General features: G+C 38.9%; 1 protein-coding gene across 8 annotated transcripts in view; it reads right to left on the minus strand.

Moving 5' to 3' along the window:
- The window catches only part of KMT2E (lysine methyltransferase 2E (inactive)), a 101,944-nt gene extending 78,727 nt beyond the window's left edge, over positions 1–23,217 (minus strand). For 4 of the 8 annotated variants that reach the window (XM_074379265.1, XM_010344506.3, XM_074379264.1 and 1 more), the window contains exon 1: positions 22,850–23,217. The gene's annotated coding sequence lies outside the window, so the exon portion shown is untranslated. Of the gene's footprint in view, positions 1–1,327; positions 13,299–22,849 lie in introns of those variants that run through there. The other 4 variants (XM_074379263.1, XM_074379260.1, XM_074379261.1 and 1 more) reach the window with 3 other exon arrangements.
- Positions 23,218–23,287: the final 70 nt, after the last annotated feature.

Genomic DNA, 23,287 nt, shown 5'->3' on the forward strand with positions numbered 1-23,287 from the left:
CTGAGGCATGAGAATTACTTGTACCCAGGAGGCAGAGGTTGCAGTGAGCCAAGATAGTGCCAATACACACCAGCCTGGGTAACAAACTCAAGTCTCAGAACAACAACACCCCCCCCCAAAAAAAACAAATAAAAACTGCCAGAAGATAGGTAAAATAATCTAGATTTTCCAATTAAGGAAGAAAAAATTGACAGTTGACAGTTGCCCCTCTCAAAAAGGGAAATTAAATACTTAACTGTCTCCCTCCAGAATATCTGGATTACATTTCCTCTGATCATTAAATGAAAGCACACTAACAAAATCCACCTTGCTCCTCACCCAAACGTGATCTAGTTAACAAACTTACATTTAATCTGTAACGATGCATTAAAACACCACAAGTGTTAAAAATACAGTCTCAAAGTCTAGAATTTGTGTTTTTGGCCAGATGCAGTGGCTAATGCCTGTAATCCCAGCACTTTGGGAGGCCAAGCTGGGTGTTCAACACCTGAGGTCAGGAGTTCAAGACCAGCCTGGCTAACATGGCAAAACCCCATCTTTACTAAAAATACAAAATAGCCAGGCATGGTGATACATGTCTGTAGTCTCAGCTACTCAGGAGGCTGGAGCAGGAGAACCGCCTAAACTGCACAGCCTGGGCAACAAGAGTAAAACTCTGTCTCAAAAAAAAAAAAAAAAAAAATTACAGACATTAAATGGAACACTACTCAGCAATATAAAACAATCTATCAGTACATACAACTTGGGTGAATCCAAGGTAATTATGCTGAGTGAAAATTAATAATAATAATAAAAAGCCAATCCTGGCTGAGCACAGAGGCTCACACCTGTAAGTCCAGCACTTTGGGAGGCTGAGGTAGGTAGATGATTTGAAGTCAGGAGTTTGAGACCAGCTGTCCAAGACGGTGAAACCCAGTCTCTACTAAAAATACAAAAATTAGCCAGGTGTAGGGGCGGGGACCTGTATTGTCAGATAATCAAGAGGCTAAGGCACGACAATCTCTTGAATCTGGAAGGAAGAGGTTGCAGTGAGCCCATATTGCACCACTGTACTCCAGACTGGTCAACAGAGCAAAACTCCATCCCAAAAAAAAAAAAAAAAAGCCAATCTCAAAGGGTTACATAATATTTAACTCCATTTATGTAACATTCTTAAAATGATATAAAGTATAGAAATGGAGGATACTGTTATTTAAAATGAAAGGGGTGGTAGGTTGAAAGAGGTAGATATGGTTTTCACTGCTCTCACTTTCAACTATAAATGATCCTAAGGATCCTTGCAGTGAAAAATACTAACGATCCTTGTGGTGAAAAAATTGTTCCATACCTTAACTGTGGTGGTGGGTATAGGTACCCACACATGTGATACTAGGGCATACAACCAAATCCGGACAAAGGAGTACAAACAAAACTGGGAAGCCTGAATAAAATGAGAAGATTGTATCAATGTCAATATTCTGGTCTTGGCCAGGTGTGTTGGCTCACGCCTGTAATTCCAGCAGTTTTGGAGGCTGAGACAGGAGGATCACATAAGGCCAGGAGTTTCAGACCAGACTAGGCTACATAGTGGAACCCAATTCTACAGAAATAAAAAAATTAGTTGGGCATGGTGATGCATGCCTGCAGTCCTAACTATTCAGGAGATTGAGGTAGGAGGATCATCTGAGCCTAGGAGTTTGAGATTACAGCAAGCTATGATTATACCACTGCCCTCCAGCCTGGACAACAAAGGGAGACCCTGTCTCTTAAAACAAACAAACAAACAAAAACTGGTCAGGACATTGTAATACAATTTTACAGGTTGTTACCATTGAGGGAAACTGTGTACTATCATTTGAATAAGATTTGTCCCTGCCAAAACTTACGTTGAAACCTTTATTTCCAGTGAAGCAAGGTTGTGAGATGGAGCCTTTAAGAGGCAGGGCCTTGAATAGGAAGGGTCTGGATCATAAGGGCCCCGACTTTGTGGGTGGCTTGGTGCTAGTCTTATGGTAGCGTGAGTTATCTCTGGCAAGACTAGATTTGTTCTCTGAGGAACAGATCAGTTCCTGAGAGAGTGGGTTGTTAAAAAGCCAGAACACCCTTTAGTTCTCCTTCTTCACACGTGTCCATTTCCCTTTTGATCTTCCTCCATGTTGTGATGCCACCATGCTTCTTGAACTTCCCAGCCAGCAGAGCAGTGAACTACAAAACCCTTTATTAATTACCTAGCCTGAGGTATTCTGTTACAGTAACACTAAATGGACTAAGACACTGAGTAAAGATACATAGAATTTCTATTATTTCTTACAACCATATGCAAAACCATAATTACCACAAAATTAAAAGTTTAGTCTTTTAAAGTGACATTAAAATTGTGGCCCTCAAACTCTTTTTGAGCATTGGTACAATTTTCCTACACATGAAACATTAACACAAATCCAGGCATCCTTTTTGATTATAACATGAAAAAAACAGTTTTAATATCCTATGCTTTTACAAATAATTGTCAGTGTCCACTTGTAAGTACTGGACTAAAAAGGCCAAATATAATGGGAGATTGTCACAGTGATGTCTGCCAATGGGCACAGTAGGCATTTGTACTTCATATTTGCTATATCTGTGGTTAAAGAAAATAGCAGGGGAATATCCAGACTTGTACACCCTCTCACCTATGGCTTCCTGAAGAACTGTTTGAAAATCAAAAGCTAAAAGAAAATACTAACTCAAAATTTCATATGAAAAACCTGTTTCACTGGTATATCCTACTTGCCCAAAGAACAAATTGAGAATATTTTTTATTCTTGCAAAAAATAGTGTTAAAGCTTGCTGTAATTAATAATCAACAACAAAATCCTAGGCCGGACATGGTGGCTCACACCTGTTATCCAACAATTTGGGAAGCCGAGGTGGAAGGACTGCTTGAGGCCAGGAATTTGAGACCAGCCTGGGCAAAAAAGCAAGACTCTGTATCTACCATTTAAAAAACAAAACAAAACAAAACATTAACCAGGTGTAGTGATGTGTGCCTGTAGTACCAGTTAATTGGGAGGCTGAGGTGAGAGGATCACTTGAGCCCGAGTCTGAGGTTACAGTGAACCATGATAGCACCACTGTACTACAGCCTGGGCAACAGAGCAAAATCCTGTTTCTAAAAAAAAAAAAAAAAAAAAGTAAATAAGTAAAACAAAAATAAGTAAACAATTTTTATTAAAAATCCTGCAAACACATTTATCTTTTTTTTTTTTTTTTTTTTTTTTTGAGATAGAGTCTTGCTTTGCTGCCCAGGCTGAAGTGCAGTCGTGCAGTCGTGCAATCTCTGCTCACTGCCACCTCCACCACCCAGGTTCAAGCAACTCTCCTGCCTCGGCTTCTCAAGTAGCTAGGACTACAAGGGTGTACCACCAAGCCCAGCTCATTTTTCTATTTTTAGCAGAGACAGGGTTTCACCATGTTGGCCCGGCTGGTCTCAAACTCCTGACCTCAGGTGAACCACCCACCCCAGGCCTCCCAAAGTGCTGGGATTACAGGCTCGAGCCACTGCGCCCAGCCCCAAATATTTACCTTTCATTTACTTAACTTATATATACCATTAGGCTTAATCATTCTTACTTTTTTTTTTTTGAGACAGAGTCTTGCTGTGTCACCCTCGCTGGAGTGTGGAGTACAGTGGTGTGATTTCGGCTCACTGCAACCTCTGTCTCCTGGGTTCAAGAGATTCTGCCTCAGCCTCCTGAGTTGCTGGGACTACAGGCATGCCACCACGTCCAGCTAATTTTTGTGTTTTTACTACAGATAGGGTTTCGTCATGTTGGCCAGGCTGGTCTCAAGTTCCTGACCTCCAGTGACCCACCCACCTCGGCCTCCCAAAGTGCTGGAATTACAGGCATAAGCCACCTCCCCTGGCCTTTTATTTACTTATTTTTTAAAGACAGTTATACCCTTGTTGCTCAGGTTAGTACTATAGCACAATCTTGGCTCACTGCAACATCCACCTCCCATGTTAAAGCAATTCTCCTACCTCAGCCTCCCGATTAGCTGGGATTACAGGTGCTCACCACCATACCCAGCTGATTTTTGTATTTTTAGTAGACAAAGCGTTTCATCATGTTGGCCAGGCTGGTCTCAAACTCCTGACCTCAAGTGATCCACCCACCTCAGCTTCCCAAAGTGCTGGGATTACAGGCATGAGCTACTACACCTCACCATTTTCATCCGTTAAATAACCAAATAAGAGCATGATTTAAACAAAGTTGGCAATTATTTTATTCTGTAATTCTTCCTTTTCTTTCCCCCTGTCCCTTGGCTCCCACCCCCAACTGAGATGGAGTTTCACTCTTGTTGTCCAGGCTGGAGTGCAATGGCGCCACCTTGGCTCATTGCAACTTCCACCTCCCAGGTTCAAGCGATTCTCCTGCCTCAGCCTCCCAGGTACCTTGATTACAAGCACTCGCCACCATGCCCAGCTAATTTGTTTTACATTTTTAGTAGAGAAGGGATCTAACAATGTTGGCCAGGCTGGTTTCAATCTCCTAACCTCAAGTGACCTGCCTACCTCAGCTTCTCAAAGTGCTAGGATTACAGGCATGAGCCACTGCGCCCTGCGTATTCTGTCATTCTTTAATCTCAAATAAAACAATGTCCTCACTCTCCTTCAAGTATGCTTTCTGTCACTATTGTGAATCCATTTCTTTCATACTAGAAAACTTGAGACTTTTCTTCTTTCCCTCTCTAAAAACAACATGCCTCAAATCTAATTAACAGAATTTAAACAAATGTTTGTGATGGTACTGTCTACATTTTATTATCTCAGACCTGGGCAATGAATACTTCTCTAAGTAGTTTCCTTCCCTATTCTAACTTGGCCTTTAAATCATTGGTTCCCAAACACAGATCCATGACTGTTACTTTTCATATACCTGGGGGGAGGAGTAGAAAATGATAAGATTCCTAGGCCTGACCCTAGAGATTCTCATATAGTTGGTTTGAGTTGTGGCCTGAATGTCTTACCAAAAAACTAAAAGGGCATTCACACTAGTGCTCTATTTTAGAACTACTTGTTACAACATTGGACAGAATATTGTACTTCAAAGCCTACTGGTTTCCTCCTAACTTTGCCCTACTCAAAAAAGTGTAGTTCACAGTAATTTCAGTCAAATTCCTAATCTTGATATTACATCAGGTTGTGTTCCACACTAATAATCTAATCTATAACCCTGTTGATTATGCAAGTCTTTTTGCTTTGGCATCTCCTTGCTCATTCCTCTTCAAATTTGCTAATTTTCTTTTCCTTCTCACCCAATAAAAATCATATTAGACTTTCAAGAACCAATGCTTCCTTGAATCCTTCCCAATTTTTTTGTGGCACATTTGTGCCACAAAACTAGCTTTGAGATATCTACTAGATCAACCTCCTAAGGGCTGTTTCCTCAGCTGTCAATAACAATTTGCCTAGTCTTGATCTCAAAAGACTACTCCAGCTATAAAACTTGTTCCTAACTAATGTCTTCTCTTCTTAACCTCCTAAAGAATATACTACTTACATTAACTACTGGTTTATATTTTGACAGACATTATTTTAAAACAGCTGTTAAATGTATAGCTTCCACAATTAGGTCATCTATTTAACTCCAGACCAAGAACTGATATATTTCTATATTGCCTCTCAAAACCTGTAATTCACTGGGTAAGATACCCACCTAAATCATTCTTTTTATTTATTTATTTATTTTTCTGGGTTCGTGTCAATTTTATTCTTGATTAAACCACAATTTCCTTTTTTCAAACACATTCAATCCCTCCTCCTTCCTTTAAATGAACATGAAAAAATGAAACCTGCCACTGACTAACGTTATTAATGTAGTTGTCCCCCAAGCTCAGTCCTCCCCATTACTGGTCTCCCAACAATGTTGGATCCAATCTTTCATTTCTGTTTGATTTACTATTCCCACCCAAATCTTTTAGATGTGTATCTATAATATCTGCCATCACTTCAAAAATCAAGCCTTCAAAATGAAACTTTCTTTCCTACACACCTTCTTTCATTCTATTTTTTATCAGTATTGCCATTCTCTTCTGAATCCTTCTTTCCTTCCAGTCTCCTATTACATCCAGTCAACCAATCATTTGTGCCTCCCCAGTGTTTAAGATTCATTCCGACTGGGCGTGGTGGCTCACACCTGTAATCCCAGCACTTTGGGAGGCCCAGGCAGGCGGATCACGAGGTCAAGAGATCGAGACCATCTTGGCCAACATGGTGAAACCCTGTCTCTACAAAAATTAGCTAGGCGTGATGGCATGCGCCTGTAGTCCCAGCTACTCAGGAGGCTGAGGCAGGAGAATTGCTTGAACCCGGGAGGCGGAGGTTGCAGTGAGCAGAGATAGTGCCACTGTACTCCAGCCTGGTGCCTGGTGACAGGGCGAGATTCTGTCTCAAAAAAAAAAAAAAAAAAGACTCATTCCTCCTCAGCCTCCATGGCCTGTAACATCATCTTCATTTGAAAAACCCAACTTAGCTGAATAACCCAAAAATCAACAATCTTTTCAATTAGCAACTATCAAGATCTAAGTAATCTGTCTCTAAAGAATGGAATTCTTAGTACTGTTTAAGCATTTCCCCCTTACCTCAGATTACGACAATTATTCTATTATTTTAAAATAAAATCAATTCAAAGTCATTCAGTTCACATATTTGAGCATATACTACAAGCATATACCATGTTCTAGATACCGCTTTAGGTGCTTGGGAATGGGCAATGAACAAAATTATATTGCTCTTATGGCACTGGAAATGACCTATGGCAATCGAATATAATCAAGGGTACCTTAAAGAGTCTTGCTCTGTCCCCTAGGGTGGAGTGCCATGGAGCGATCTCAGCTCTTTGCAACCTCTGACTCCCAGGTTCAAGTGATTCTCCTGCCTCAGCCTCCCAAGTAGCTTGAGATTACACGGACTCGCCACAACCAGCTTGTTGTTGTTGTTGTTGTTGTTGTTGTGACAAAGTCTCATTCTGTCACCCAGTTAGAGTGCAGTGACACGATCTTGGCTCACCGCAACCTCTGGCTCCCAGGTTCAAGCGATTCTCCTGCCTCAGCCTCCCGAGTAGCTGGGACTACAGGTGTGTACCACCACGCCCAGCTAATTTTTTTGTTTTTTAAGTAGAGACAGGTTTTCACCATATTGGCCAGGATGGTCTCGATCTCTTGACCTCATGATCTGCCCACCTTAGCCTCCCAAAGTGCTGGGATTACAGGTAAGAGCCACCATGCCTGGCCTTAATAGAGATGGCGTTTTGCTTTGTTGGCCAGTCTGGTCTCGAACTCCTGACCTGAAGTGATTCACCCACCTCAGCCTCCCAAAGTGCTGGGATTACAAGCATGAGCCATCATGCCCGGCCTTAGAATAGTTTTCTTAAAGTAGCTGCCTTTGATTAATGATTTGTTTATTCTCATTACTCAAGAATTAGTCTTTTTTAGGTATTAATAGAAAGCTACAAAAATTTTCAAATGACTTTAATTCAAATTATCAAACAGACCCTCTTCAGCTATGTGATCCTAGGAAATGCCTCAGTCTTAGACCACATGCAGTGGCTCATGCTTGCAATCCCAGCACTTTGAGAGGACAAGGTTGGTGTTTGAGATTAGACCGACTCGCCACAACCGGCTAATTTGTTGTTGTTGTTGTTGTTGTTGTTGTTGTTGTTGAGACAAAGTCTCATTCTGTCACCTGGTTAGAGTGCAGTGACCCAGTACAGGGTCCCAGCTACTTGGGAAGCTGAGTGGGGAGAATTGCCTGGGCCCATGAGGTAGAGGCTGCAGTGAGCTAAAATCATGCCACTGCACTCCAACCTAGTTGAGTGAGACCGTGGCTCAAAAATAAAGAAATAAAGAGGAAAAAGAAAACAAATGTTTTAGTCTCAGCTGGGTGTGATGGCTCATGCCTGTATCCCAGCACTTTGGGAGGCTGAGGCAGGTGAATCGCTTGAGCCCAGGAGTTCAAGACCAGCCTGGCCAACTTAGGAAACCCCGTCTCTAAAGAAAATTTAAAAATTTGTCAGACATCATAGCCGGCGCCTGTGGTCCCATCTACTTGGAAGGCTGAGGTGAGAGAATGGCTTGAACACAGGAGGCAGAGGTTGCCTTGAGCCAAGATCACATCACAGCACTCCAGCCCGGGAGACAGAGCCAGACTCTGTCACACAAACACACAGACACACACGTACGTCTCAGTCCCTCTAGGCTACTCAGGAAAAAAATGGGCAAAATATCTGTCCTGTTGTGCAGAGTAATATATGCAGATACACTGTAGATATTTATTAATGTTAGTTGTCTTTTAGAAGATACAAAAATTACATTATCCAATCCAATGATAATAATCAATTCCAATAACAATACTGTTGGCCACTAATCAAACGGTGAAAGAATAGCAACTCTATTACTGTATTTGAGTAGTTATCTTAATATTTCAGATATATTTAAAATATTTACTATAAAAATCTTAAGACTCAAGTAAGGGTAGGCTGAATTCCTAAGTACTTAACAAACTCATAAAATCAGTAAGGGACCAAAATTAATTAAATATATATTTATATATGTAAATACTTTCAAGTTTAAACAGTTTTACTTCTACAGTATTTTCCTGTCTTTTAACTCCAAGACCAGCTTCCTCCTCTTCATACAGTAATATAAACAGAAGAAAAACAAAAACCTGGAAATGGGAAGACTAGCATAATACAACTAGAGAGTTGAAGCTTAAGGAAAGAAAATGTCCATGCACTCATACACAAAAATGAACTATGGAGTTAATAGATCTACATCTCCAATAAGAAAAATAGTATGCAAACACACGAGCTTTTAGAGTAGCCTGTCTTGAACTTCAAAAAAGCACACAATCTCTAAAAAATTTTAGAATACAGGCAAAAATAAAATGTCAAGAATGAGGCTGGTGAACACAATGAGTCCTATAAGGGACCAACACATTTGCCATGAGACAGACTTCCAGCTTCACTGTAAGGGTGAGGTGGAAGGACTGCTTGAGCCTAGGAGTTAAAGACCAGCAAAGGCAACATAGTGAGACCCTAACTCTACAAAAAAAATTTTTTTTTTTTTTTAAATTAGCCAGACATGGTGGCATGGCACCTACAGTCCCAGTTACTTGGGAGGCTGAGATGGGCAGATCGCTTGAGCCTGGGAGATCAAGGCTATACTAAGCCATGATGATGTCTCTACACTCCAGTCTGGGGTGGGGGGCGACAGAGTGAGACCCTGTCTCAAAAAAAAAAGTAGGGGGGGGGGAGATTTCTGCAAACAGATTATATAGAAATGACAAACAACCCATACAGACAGCTGATCAGCCACTCCTAAAAACCATTGGAGTATGAGGAAATTGCTGTGTGTAGCTGGGGATTGAACTAGAAATGCTTTTCCCAAAATCCTTAATGAACTATTTAGGAAGTAAGAGGTATCAATTTTAAACTTTTGTAAGTGAAATTTTAAGCTATGCCAACATAACCTCCTTTTAAATATAACTTTCACCATCACTCTGTATCAATTTAAACGATAAATATCAGTTTCTCACAATTATTCTCAAAGTAACTACAGTACACAATAAAACAGCATTTATCTCTTGGTACAACCATATCACATCCACAAGATTTGCCAGTTTTAATATACAAAGATCAAACAGTTGATAGATTAATGTACAGCAAACAGATTAATACTAATGTACAGCAAATAGGTTACTGTACACCAATTACAGACTTAAATTTGAAAAACCACATAATCTGACTCCAGTGATATTAACCAACACAATTATCAGTTATTCCCCTTAGGAAGCAGTATGTGCAAGATGAATAAGACAAAACTGATAGCTACTATGATGCTTTTACATAAGACGACACTCAACTATCTGCCACTTAATTTAATCTAGTTTATAGTATTATCAGAGTCCAAAAGATCCCTAAAAAATAATTTAAATCTCACAAGATAACAAAGGTGTTTGGATTTTGATTATGTTCTAGAAGCCCAAGAAATCTGTTACTTCATCTAGTAGTCAATTTAAATCTCACAAGATAACAAAGGTGCTTGGATTTTGATTATGTTCTAGAAGTACAAGAAATCTGTTATTTCATTTAGTACAGTCCTAAAAATCCCACTGGATAAACCAGAGTCAGATCCTGAAGTCCCATTTTTAGATTTCCAGGAGACAAGATGATTAAGAGTTACAGTATATATAACTGGATCCATCCCCTTTTGAACTAAAGAAATCTAAATTTACACATGGATAAAAAACACTAGACGTCTGTGAGTTCATCAAAGTCAACATGGAAAATCATGAAAAATATACATCTTAAACACTGTACTTTAAAAATATCCTTATCAATTTTTTAGTTTTAAGCTGAAATGTATTCTTCAAGTATAGCTCCCCTGACCAGAATTCTAGTTTCTTGTTCCTACATAAACCATATCAATAACGCACTGTCTACAGTTTTTGGTTTAACATATTTCAAAATAACTTACCTAGATCTTTATAGAGCAATCTGAATATAGACTTTCTCCTAGATTTCTATTTTTTCCCTACAGTCTTTTAGTCACCTTGCCCACACCCTAACCTGACTACAATTTTCTTCAGCATTTGCCTTTAGCAAGCTTTCCAAAGCATTTAACTTAGTTTGCATTTAAATAGTTCTCTCTTCACATTCATTTATCATTGGTTTATGTAATATTTAACAAAATATAAACACATTACAAGTTCAAGAGAATTAGCCAATTTGGGAACAAACCTATGACTCAACTGGTGTAAAAAAGTAGTTTACATTCATTCAATATACACAAACATTAGTATTTTAAAAATAGTATTAATCCTGCAGATTGGTCAAATGAAAAGGAAACATCTACAGTATGTACATAAAACATTTCAGAAAAAAACACATAAACTATAAATAGCGAGCACCTGAGCATAACATAGACCTTACAGACAGAAGTCAGATTTACCTTTTTTCCAGAAACGACCATCACAGAAACAGTTACACAGCTTACTAAGAATTTTGCCCAAATTAACTTACTGAATTCTTAAAACCACTCTATGAAATAGGCTCTATTATTACTTCCATTTTGCAGACTAAGAAATGAAGGCACAAAAAGGTAAAAAACATTGCCCAAGGTAGTACAACCTAGTTTAAGTGCAATCAAACCAAAGTGGTAGGGTTCTGGAGTCTGTACTCTATACAGTACAGCTTCTAAAAGAAATACTGTTTTCAGTCTTTTTAATAAATATGTTACTTTCATATTTTAAGAATTGGAGGAAAGTAAGCCATGTTCCATATGTCATTCCCCAGTGCAAATTTTTCAGTAGCACTCCTCTTAAATACATATTCTGTTATTCCGGCATTCAAGGCTCAACCACAACTTGATCCCAATTTGTACTGCTGTAATTTCAATTTAAGCTCCTTTTCCTAATAGCCTAGAGGTTCTGGAAACCAATAAATCATCTTTAACTGGAATACACAGAAACAGTGGACAGAGAGTCTGTCACATGACACTGTTCAAAGACCAGTATTTGCTTATTTCAGAGACTCCAAAAATAGTCGCCTGCCTTTTAAAGAGAAATGTCCACCAGGCACAGTGGCTCATGCCTATAATCCCAGCACTTTGGGAGGCTGAGGCAGGTAGATCACGTGATGTCAGGAGTTCAAGACCAGCCTGGCCAACATGGAGAAACTGTGTCTGTACTAAAAATACAAAAAATTTAGCCAGGCACTGTAGTGGTCTCTTATAATCCCAGTTAATCGGGAGGCTGAGGCAAGAGAAGAGATTGAACCCAGAAGGCGAAGGTTGCAGTGAGCCAAGATCATGCCATTGCACTCCAGCCTGGGTAGCAGAGCAAGACTCTGTCTCAAAAAATAATTAATAATCAAAATAAATAAATCAATAAAGAGAAATGTCCAGCACGATTTCCTGGAAAAGTATAAAGCACCAAGAGCCAGGACCTAAATTTCAAACCTTGATTAACCACTATGTAACTCTACAACCTTGGGAAAACCATTTAACCTCTCTGGAGCTCAGTCTCACAAAATAAAAGCAAAGAACTCGAACAGAAAAATCAGCTGCAGCCAGTAGTAAAATGCAGATTCAAGGACCAACTCTAAAGATGTGATTATACTGGTCTGGAAAGGGGCCCAAGAACGTTCATTTTAATACATGAGGTCCCTGGGCCACAATGAGAAAAAAATAACAAAAAGATCTCTTAGGTCAATTCTAACTGTAGATTCTTAACTTCAGTCTTTAAAATTTATAATTTTAAAGGTGAACTTTAAAATTATAAATACTCAAACTAAAGATTCTTAACTCCATAAAATAAGGTGCTTCTTTACATGTGCAGGAGGGGAGTTCTGGCCTAAAAGAAAATCCTTTCATTCATCATGGGGCTTTTGTGTCTTTACCATACCCTTCATTTAAACACTGTGATAAGATTTAGCAGTACTACAAACTGAACTTTCAATAATCTGTTAAGACATATTTACAGTCAATTCAAATTATCTTTTAAAGCATCTACCAAATGCTTAGTATCCACTGTATTTCATTAATCTTCACTGTTGTGAAATATTATCTTAATTTTCTCAGAAAGAAATTGTAAATTTTAAAGAATATAATCAGCAAAATTATCTCCTCCTGCTGTCTGAAAATTGCTGAAGAAATTATCGTTCAAATTCACTACCAATATTTTGCTATCACTGAAAGAAAATACATCAAACTGATGAGTCTTACTACAATGTAATAAAAGTCTGTTTTCCTATTTCTTTTCCTTCTCTTGTCTTTCTTAACCTTTCTGAGTATGTATGTCTTTTATTACAAGGTTTTAGAAACCATGTATCGCTTTGCCCTAGAGTTACAGATGTTTCATGCTCTGCTGTATTACCATCTGTATATATACCATCTCACCCACCTCCTTTTAAAAATCATTAATTTGCATGTACGTGAAAAAGAACCTATCTCAATGTTTTCCAAAGTAGTATTTTACTTTAAAAAAATTACTGGCCGGGCGCGGTGGCTCAAGCCTGTAATCCCAGCACTTTGGGAGGCCGAGGCGGGTGGATCACAAGGTCGAGAGATCGAGACCATCCTGGTCAACATGGTGAAACCCCGTCTCTACCAAAAATACAAAAAATTAGCTAGGCATGGTGGTGCGTGCCTGTAATCCCAGCTATTCAGGAGGCTGAGGCAGGAGAATTGCCTGAACCTGGGAGGCGGAGGTTGCGGTGAGCCGAGATCGCGCCATTGCACTCCAGCCTGGGTAACAAGGGTGAAACTCCATCTCAAAAAAAAAAAAAAAAAAAAAAAAATTGCTTAATGGAATTTTTTTTTTTTTTTTTTTTTTTGAGACAGAGTCTCACTCTGGTCACCCAGGCTGGAGTGCAATGGCCTGATCTCAGCTCACTGCAACCTCTGCTTCCTAGGCTCAAGCAATTCTCCTGTCCCAGCATCCCAAGTAGATGGGATTACAGGTGCCTGCCGCCACACTTGGCTAATTTTTTTTTTTTTTTTTTTTTTTTTTTTGAGACGGAGTTTCGCTCTTGCTACCCAGGCTAGAGTGCAATGGCACGATCTCGGCTCACCGCAACCTCCGCCTCCTGGGTTCAGGCAATTCTCCTGTCTCAGCCTCCCGAGTAGCTGGGATTACAGGCACGCACCACCATGCCTAGCTAACTTTTTGTATTTTTAGTAGAGACGGGGTTTCACCATGTTGACCAGGATGGTCTCAATCTCTTGACCTCGTGATCCACCTGCCTCGGCCTCCCAAAGTGCTGGGATTACAGGCTTGAGCCACCGCGCCCGGCCACTTGGCTAATTTTTTGTATTTTTAGCAGAGATAGGGTAACGAATTTTTTTAACAGAGAAAGCGGAGTATCATAAGAAAGATGTTTTCAGCCCTTAGAAACTAAGCTGCTGGCATTAGCAAATCATAGACCTAAACAATACAAATGTAACTCAAGACTCATTTAGTAATAGTTCTAAAGACTAAATAAGGAACTAGAAACACATCTTTTTTGTATATGTTCTGGATTTCAAATTAGATCAGCATTGAGAAAACAATTTAAATCTCATTTGTGTGGATAACTGCATGGAAATATTATCCATATATTGTTTAACTTATCTATACTTTTCTTCCTTAAAATTTTATTTGTTGTGATTAAAAAAGCAGCCCATATGCATTTCAAAAAAATTAGAAGAAAAAAAGCAAAAAAACAAAACTCCCACAAACCCAATTACCCATGAACAAATCAGTTAAAATCCCTGGTGTATATGTACATGTACATACCCAAGAAGAGAAAAAAATTAATTTTTTTAATTAAAAAAAAAAAAAGAAAAGAGAAGCCTTGGTGTGTTTACAACCAACAGAGTAAAAACTTTATTCAGGCAAGAATCATCAATAGATGCTAAATCCCGAAGAAGAAAGTTTAATGAGGAAGAGGATATTTATACAAATCTCAAAATATCTATCCACAAATTAATTAGTTATGACAAAATGAAAAACATCAACTATACAAGAGAAACTACTCAACACCCTAACCAAGTTATCAAAATGAACATAATGATAAAGGGCAAACAAACAGATGACACAAAAACAACTATTACTAATCTAGTATTCCAGCCAAAAATGCACAATCTGAATAATAAAGAAAGCTTAAGACAAAGCCAAACTGAGGAGCGATATATAAATAAGCCTTACAATGTCATAAAAGACAAAGACAGAGGAACTCTCCCAGATTAAAAGAGACTTAAGGGACAAGAGAACTAAATGTAATTTGTGATCTTGGATTGGCCATAGCACTGAAAAAAAATGCTAATAAAGGACATAATAGGGACAATGGGTAGAACTAGAATATGGACTATGAAATACGACATCATTGTTAAATTTCCTAAATTTGACAACTACTCTGGCTACTTAGGAAAACACGCGTGTTCTTAGGAAATGCATACTTCAGTACGAAAAGCTGGAAAGGGGTGAAAGCCTGAAAACCACTTTCAAATGGTTCAGGAAAAAATCAGGTGTATACATAAACAGAATAATATAGCAAACAGCAAAATGTCGCAAGGCAGGTGATCTCGGTACAGTGTATGAGAGAGTTACTTTTAGTCAAGTAACCTCTCCATAAATTTTAAATAATATTAAAGTTAAAACTAAAAAAAAAAAGACTTTTTTTTAGCATTCCTCAACACGTGTGTGGCAATTTTTAAATTAAAAATTGAATCAGTTCAATATATCAATTATTTAGTTTTGGAAGCCCTCGCAAGTATCTCTGAACATCCCTGGAAAAAGGTGGTTGTTTTCAAGAGAATTAAAGGTGTCTTTCTCTTGCTTTACATCTGAGAAATTCCACTCTACACACCATAAATACTCAGCCCACCACCGTCTCCCTAACTAGTCTCAGATAATTAGAGGGGATCAAGATGGTGAATAGCGGCTCTTTTGACACCTTGCCAATTCCTGTGAGGCCCATCTGTACTTTCTTCAAATAAATTATGTGAGATTTCCCTACAGCCTTATAACAAATCCTTTATTTAAACTGGCTAGAACTGATTTCTGTTCCTTGTATCTAAAAAACCCTAAAACAGCAAGCTTTTAAGAAGGCGAAATAAACTCTGGGTTCTCTCAAAGCAGGGACGGTATTATCTCTCTCTGTATCCATGATGTCAGGAAAGTAAGAGCTACTCAAATTTATCTTTTGTCTGTGCTTCAAAAATATTGTTTCCGTGAAGGCTTAACTAATGATGTAAGATGTAATAAGGCTGTGTCAAGGCAACCAATTAAGCAGCTTCATTTAAAGAGAAGCAGAGACTTATTTTCTGAGTAAGAGTTACTATGTATCAGACAAACCTCAGACCCTCATTTACGGCTACTGGACCACAAACCTAACCATTCAAATTAGTCACATCATGAAACTTCCCATCTCTCCACCACTTCATTACAGAGAAAATGGGGTTTCAAATTCCTGAATGCTTTCTTTAAAGGTTGTATAAAGAAAGATGGTAAGAGGAACTCAAGATACCTCTCTGTAAACCCAAAAATAGAAACAATTACACATATTAGTCTGTGAAATAAGAAAACAAAAATACTAGAAGAGTGTATCTTTCTCATACATTCTCCTTACATGTGGAACCTCTGAAAGACCCAAACTGTTTTCCTGACAATATCCTAAGTGGTAATGGTTAATTCTTTGCAACATATTCCTCACTTTTTACTAAAAACCACTGACACTAGGTTTCATCTTAGGCCGAACAGTAAGGAGAACAGAAAAACGTATTTGATCGTTTTGTTTTGTTTTGAGAGAGTCTTGCTCTGTCGCCCCGCCAGGCTGGAGTGCAGTGGCGTGATCTCAGCTCACTGCAATCTCCGCCTCCCAGGTTCAAGGGATTCCCCTGCCTCAACCTCTCCGGTAGCTGGGACTACAGGCCCACACCACTGTGCCTGGCTAGTTTTTTGTATTTTAGTAGAGACGGAGTTTTACCATGTTAGCCAGGATGGTAGTGATCTCCTGACCTCGAGATCTACCCACCTCGGCCTCCCAAAGTGCTGGGATTACAGCCATGAGCCACCTTGCCCGGCCTAATTTTAAGCTTATTTAACTCAAGTAAGTTTAAAATAATTTATAAGGGTAAATATTCTAAGGCTTCAAATAGAAATTATTTTAAATATCCTATGAAAACAAAAGCCAACATAAACGAAAAAATTTAAACATTTTTTTGTCTCAGATAAAACATGAGACAACATAATTACACGAACTTTCTTCTTTATTTTTTTTGAGATGCAGTTTCACTCTTGTCCCCCAGGATGGGTGGAGTGCAATGGCACAATCGTGCCTCACTGCAACCTCTGTCTCCTAGGTTCAAGCAATTCCCCTGCCTCAGCCTCCCAAGTAGCTAGGATTACATACTCCTGCCACCATGCCCAGCTAACTTTTGTAGCAGAAAGGAGGGTTTACCATGTGGCCCAGGCTGGTCTCCAACTCCTGAACTCAGGTAATCCACCCACCTCAGCCTCCCAAAGTGCCAGGATTACAACCATGAGCCACCACGCCCAGTCAGGTGAACTTTAAAATTATAAATACCCAAAATAAAATGAACTCAATCCACTATCATATCCTAGACAGGCATGACCTTAAACGCTGCAACCAAGTTGGATATTACACAGGTGTGATTACTCAATATCATCTTTCTCAATATTAAAATTCAGGACCAAGAATTTTTTGTTTGTTTGTTTACTATTTACTTTTTTCTGAGACAGACTCTCACTCTATCACCCAGGCTGAAGCACAGTGGCACAATCTCAGCTAACTGCAACCTCTGCCTCCTGGGTTTAAGCAATTCCCCTGCCTCACCCTCCCAAGTAGCTGGGATTACAGGCACTCACCTCCACACCCAGCTAATTTTTTAAATTTTTAGTTGAGATGGGTTTTCACCATGTTGGCCAGGCTGATCTTGAACTCCTGACCTCAAATGATTCACCCTGGCCCCTCCCCTCTCCCCACCTTGGCCTCCCAAAGTAGTGGGATTACAGGTATGAGCCACTGTGCCCAGCCTATTTTTAATAATTAATATCTGCTATGTCTTAGTCTTCTGAAGGAATGTTTCTTCCTTTGGATTAACTCTAAATTGAGCAACCTAAGAGCTGGTAAGAAATTACCTCTCTGTCCAATTGCTGTAAAAATAAAGCTACACAAATCATTGCTTATCACGTTGACCTGCATGCAGATCCTTTCTAAGCCCAGATTTCATATTTGAAACCGTTTTGAAATACAAAATATTTTAATTAAAAATAAGTATTTACTCATTAATTTATAGTATAGGTTAATTATTTACTCATTAAAAGGCATAATGTCTTGTTATGATGGCATCTTAATGCAACACATCAAAAAAGAATTCTTTGTTGATCTGTTGCATTGAAAATGTCCAACACCCCTAAAAGCTTAAATAGTTTTGGTAAATAACCAAATGAGATTTCCAATAAAACTGAAAAATTCACCTAACAATAAAAAAAGTTTTTCTATCCAAAAATGAAATCCAATTATGATCTGTTCATGAGGGAAAAAAGAACTGATTTCATATCAAGTGAAAATGTGTTATCTAGTGAAATTTAAGACCAACTGTTTTTCCTGACTCTGATTTAAGTAAAAAGCATCCTAGTTACCAATAATTAATAAAAACTTCTCTTATCCTTAAAGATACAAATTAAGATCTAATTAATTTAGTCTGGGTCACCTTCATTTGATTTTTAATGTGGCACTTAGCATGGAAGCTCACAGTAACAAAAACCAATTTGTTTGCATTGTAATATGGTTAATTCCTATCTCTTGCAATTGCTATTAAACAAATTACATTAAGCCTTCACTGAAATACTTTGAAGCACAAAAGATGAATTCGAGTATTTTACAGAGTAAAACACTCAAATTTTATATTATATAAAGTAAAATACTATTTCATATTAAAGTAAAATAGTCCTATTTATTTTATATAAAGTAAAATACTCATTGGTTAATAGCAAGATTTTAAAATACCATTCACTTCCAGATTAGTGTAGAAAACTATTTCAACAACAAATATTGTTCCTCCATATTAAGTACAATTTTAGGTAATACAAGAATTATCCTTTCAATGTCAAGAAAAAAATAAGGCTCCTGCCGACATTTGCACATTACAAACAGGTAAATATGAGCCACTTCAATTTTAAACCCAGCCTAAAAACCAGTAACATTCATACAGTAATATTTCAAATAGTATAGCTCTTGTTAATTTGGCAGTGAACACAAAAAGTAATTTTACCATAAAGTAAAAATAATTCTATTTTCAGTATTAGAAAATCTCATAATCTATCATAAAATTGGGAGAAATCCTGTATTCTCACAGAATACAAGTATTTAACATTTATTCTAACATGTAACAGGGAACAGTCCCTGATCACCCTACATATTTGAGATGTAAATGTGTTTGCTTAAACAAAAGCTTCACATCCAAGAAATAATTAAGCACCTACCATCTGCTAAAAATAAATTATTTGGAGATAAAAGCCATTACACATTATTAAAATATTATAAAAATAGTAAACATAAAATAGCATCTGTTGAGAAAACTTCGTACTAGTATTTCCTAACCCGTTTTGATAGCTCTTCAAAGTTCTGTTGGTTTTATACTATGGTTGCACAAATGCAGAGCTGTTAGGGTTTACATAAAGCATACCTTAAACATTAAACCACAGTTTCTTCATGAGATTGAAGAATGAAAATGATATTATTCTTGGAAATTAAGAAGTCAATTTAAGAAGTTATAATTTCCCTAAGACCACTAAAATATGTAGAGGGAAAATTTTTCTCCTATTAATTAGCTGTTCTTCCTACTTCCTTAATAGATTCAAGAAGTCCTAGGGCTTAGTGGAGGCATATATGGCAAAGATTTCTTGTTAGAAGCTGTGAGGAATTCAGAGAAGCCAAAACTGTAGGACAGTTATCAATCTTACAAAGTTGATAGGAAATGGAGACCTGTCAATGTTCTACACTTAAACTGGGATCAGAGAGATCCTTTCACTTACACTAACAACAAAAGAGAAGTATGATCAAAATGTAAGCTCTAAAAATAAAATTTACTTTCCAATTACATTACAGTTTTCTACAAATCCACTTAAACAGATAAACAACTAATCCTTCAAACTCAGCTATCCTAAGAACAAAGACCATTTGACTAGTTTCCCCCAAGGGACCAAATTGTTTCAAAACTCTCTGGGAACAAAAATTATGCCTAACCTTTTAATAAATTTGCCTAGACAATCCTAACTTAAAACATACATAGTCAATTAGCAAAAAACAAACATTTATAGCCCTGTTATTTACAAAGTAATCATTCAAAATAAGGTACAATATTTAAAAAAAAAAAAAAAAAAAGCCAGTCTCATTTTACAGAAACTAAAATATCAAAACAAACAAACAAACAAAAAAAAACCAAAATCCACCACCATCAACAAAAAGAAACAAACAAAACCTAAAGCACTAAAGCAAGCCAAAATACAGAAAGCTAGTAAACTGAAGGCAGTTTTTCCTATAATTTCTAACTTGGTATTTTTCATCTGAAGCTAAATAAGTTCAATTGCTTTGTCTGTCTAGACCTGACTAAGGTCTCTATGAAGAAAAACACTGGGCAAAGGCAGTGTTCCCTCCTATAGCTACATAAATCAAATTTATAAGAATACAATGGTTTTGTATATTGAATATTAAGTTTAAAGCATCAAGCTTCTGAACCACAGACCTTAATCATCTAGTCTTTAAAATAAATGCACAATCTTTAGACAGCAGTGAAAGATCTGGACTTACATACTCGCTCGGATCAAAATACAAATGAGTATTGACCCCAAACCCTATACAAACTCGTCCGCTACCCACCAACATTTCACCTTATAATAAAATATTTCAAAAATTCTAAGTAAGGTTGTTTGCTCAGTCTTCCATGATGAAACCCACTGGTATGTAGAAAATCCCTGAGCCAGTTCTTTCTCTAATTATTTCGTAGGCTAGAACCTTACCACAGTCACCATATGAAGTAAATGCTGCTCCAAAATATTTACAATGGAATAAGAGAATCATGAAATGGTGTATACTGTCCAACCTTTTTAAGTACTCCTCGATAGAAAGGCAATCAATCGTCTTTCAGTTGCTCCACAATCAGAATGGTTATTAAGTGTCATTAATGGCCCACTCATATCTCAATGCTTAGTTCAGCCCAAAAAGATAGAACTCCCACTATGAAAGTGAATTCTAATCTTTCACACTTTAAAAAATACACTTAAATGACACCTGGCACTATTTAATTTTCAGTCTCAGTCTATAAGATTCTGAAAATAGCATAAAATGGATTCGAGACCCTATTATGGTAATGTTTTTATTTAAAGTCTATTAAAACAGACTAAATTCCACAATCCCATAATAGGTAAATGGGCATGTTTGGGGAGGAAAAAAATCAAGAATCAGAGCCTTACTTTTAACTTACATAATGATGATAGTATGCCCTAAGACAATTGTTAAAAGCAGCATGAAGCTTCACTTTACCAAATACACCATCAACTTTGAAAATTCTTAAGGAAAGCTTAAATACACGGGGAAAATGGATGGCAAAATATAATGGCATCTCTACACCCAATGAAGTAACAGGTTTAGGCTTGTTTGTACAGCTCCCTAAAATTTAAGCTGAAACAGAATACAAAAACCAAAATCCACAAAATGGGTCAAGAGGTGGTTGGGAAACGTCTTACTTTAGATTGAAACATTTAATCATACAAAATAGATTGTACTGAGATACTTATTAAACATTTTAATTTACTTTGGCATACTGAATAAAAGATGGCTGAATTGAACCAAACAAAAACTATTATTGGTACCCAAATAATTTTGTTTAATGATGAAGAGCAGCCATCATCACCACTGAAATTTGCAAGGCTGAGTGTTTGTTTTTTTTTCAAAAGTGGAGACATTTAATTTACCTTTCAGGAAAAACGAATCAAATTAATCAACTAAAACACAGCATTGAAATTTGCAGTAAATATCAACACATTTTTGTTAACTGGCTCGGGGAAGGGGAAAAAGCCCAGTCTTTTCTTGTAAACATAATAAGCCTGTAATATGCTGCAGACAAATGCACTGCATGGGGTGTGGAGGACCCGAGCTGATTAGATTACCACAACATCAGCCTGGGGCCGCCATTTTTAGAATCTGTAAAGGACAAAAGAGGGAAATTTCAGTTTTTACTCCCCATCTCAGAAATTCAAGGAAAAAGCAGACTAGTTTCCAAATAGGTATCCATGTCTCCAGCCCAGAGTTGAATGCACCTCACTTAATTCCATCCAAGGTCTCCAGAACTCTAAACACCTAACCTTATTCACATCTCTAAAAAGGGAACAAAATAGGCAAAACGGGTTTTGCTCTAGAGCTAACTGCAGCGATTTCTCTTTCACTTTAAATTGTATAATTCTTAAGACAGAGCCCAGCAAGGACGGATCTATATGGAACTAAGGCCAGTGGAAGAGCACTCTGGATTGTTTTTTCTCACCCCCACCCCGTTTAGCACAGTGAACCGTTTGTTTCTCATCTGTGCCTGCTGCCACAGGGTTTGTGCCAATCCCCTGGTCGAAATAAGCTTTTCTGAAATGAGCCATATTGTGGATCCTAAGGCTCCGGCACAGTAAAGCACGGCGGTCATGCAAAAGGAGTGGGGGAGGAGACTGAGAAGGCTGGGTACTGGGGTGACCACCACAGGGGCGGGTTTACCCTCTTCTGGAGAGGATGAGGAGCTAGCTGTCTCGCTCTCCCACAAAGAGAGCTGCCCAGAGCGCTCTTCTTAGCCCCTTCGTATTCATGTGCACTTTATGCCAGAGACTGCCCGTCAAGAAATGGAACTAGAAAATGGGGCCTATATGGCTTTTCGGCACCTCAACAAGACGCGGCTGAGATCAGGGAGCGCTGGCAGCTCCTGGGACCACTCCGACACAAACCCTACTAGCAGTCACAAGCCTCCCTCCTCGCTCAAGCGGCCTTAACCTGCTGCCAATGAGGAGTGCGCCCCCTCCCTAACTCCCACTCTCAAGGGGGTTTAACTGCCAGTTTCCCCTTCCCCAACCCTAAAACCCGCCATAATGCTCCATTGCTAGGGTCAGGGAAAAGAAAAGATAAATTCGCTTTCAGCAAGCAACGTCCTGCCCCGGCAAAGACACCTGAGAGTCAAAGTCGGCTCCCCCAGCTTAAGGATGAAGATGAGAGACCTCTCTCCCCCTTGAAACACAAGTCCCCCAACCCCGCAAGCCCCAGGAACTCCCACGGAGACGACAGGCACTGACCTGTGATGTTCACACACCAGACACCCGAACCCCGTTATGCGCTCGACCCCTAAGGAGTCTCTCCGCACCTCCACGAACAGGCAACCCCCAGATAGCAGCCACTGCGGACACGGAACCGGCTCCACACACCCCCTCCCCAAACAGCAGCGCGCAGCCTCTTCACCAGGATCCGAGGAGTAGGAGAGGGGGCACCCAGACAGTCCACAGGAACGCAGAGGCAACGGCGAGGCTGCTCGGAGTGTCTATGCCCCTTCTGCTGCAGCTCCCGAACTCAGGCTCGGTCTCCGACTCGGCCCCCTACGCCCGCTCAGTGTCACTGCCTCTCGCTCTGGGAAAATGGCGTCGACGGCGGCGGCGGCGGCCGCGGCGGCGGCGGCGGCGGCGGCGGCGGCAAGTGCACGGGGCCCGCCCGTCCCGCTCCGCAGGGGCAGAGGGGGA

The sequence above is a fragment of the Saimiri boliviensis genome, chromosome 10 (genome assembly GCF_048565385.1).
Source record: "Saimiri boliviensis isolate mSaiBol1 chromosome 10, mSaiBol1.pri, whole genome shotgun sequence".
NCBI lineage: Eukaryota > Metazoa > Chordata > Mammalia > Primates > Cebidae > Saimiri > Saimiri boliviensis.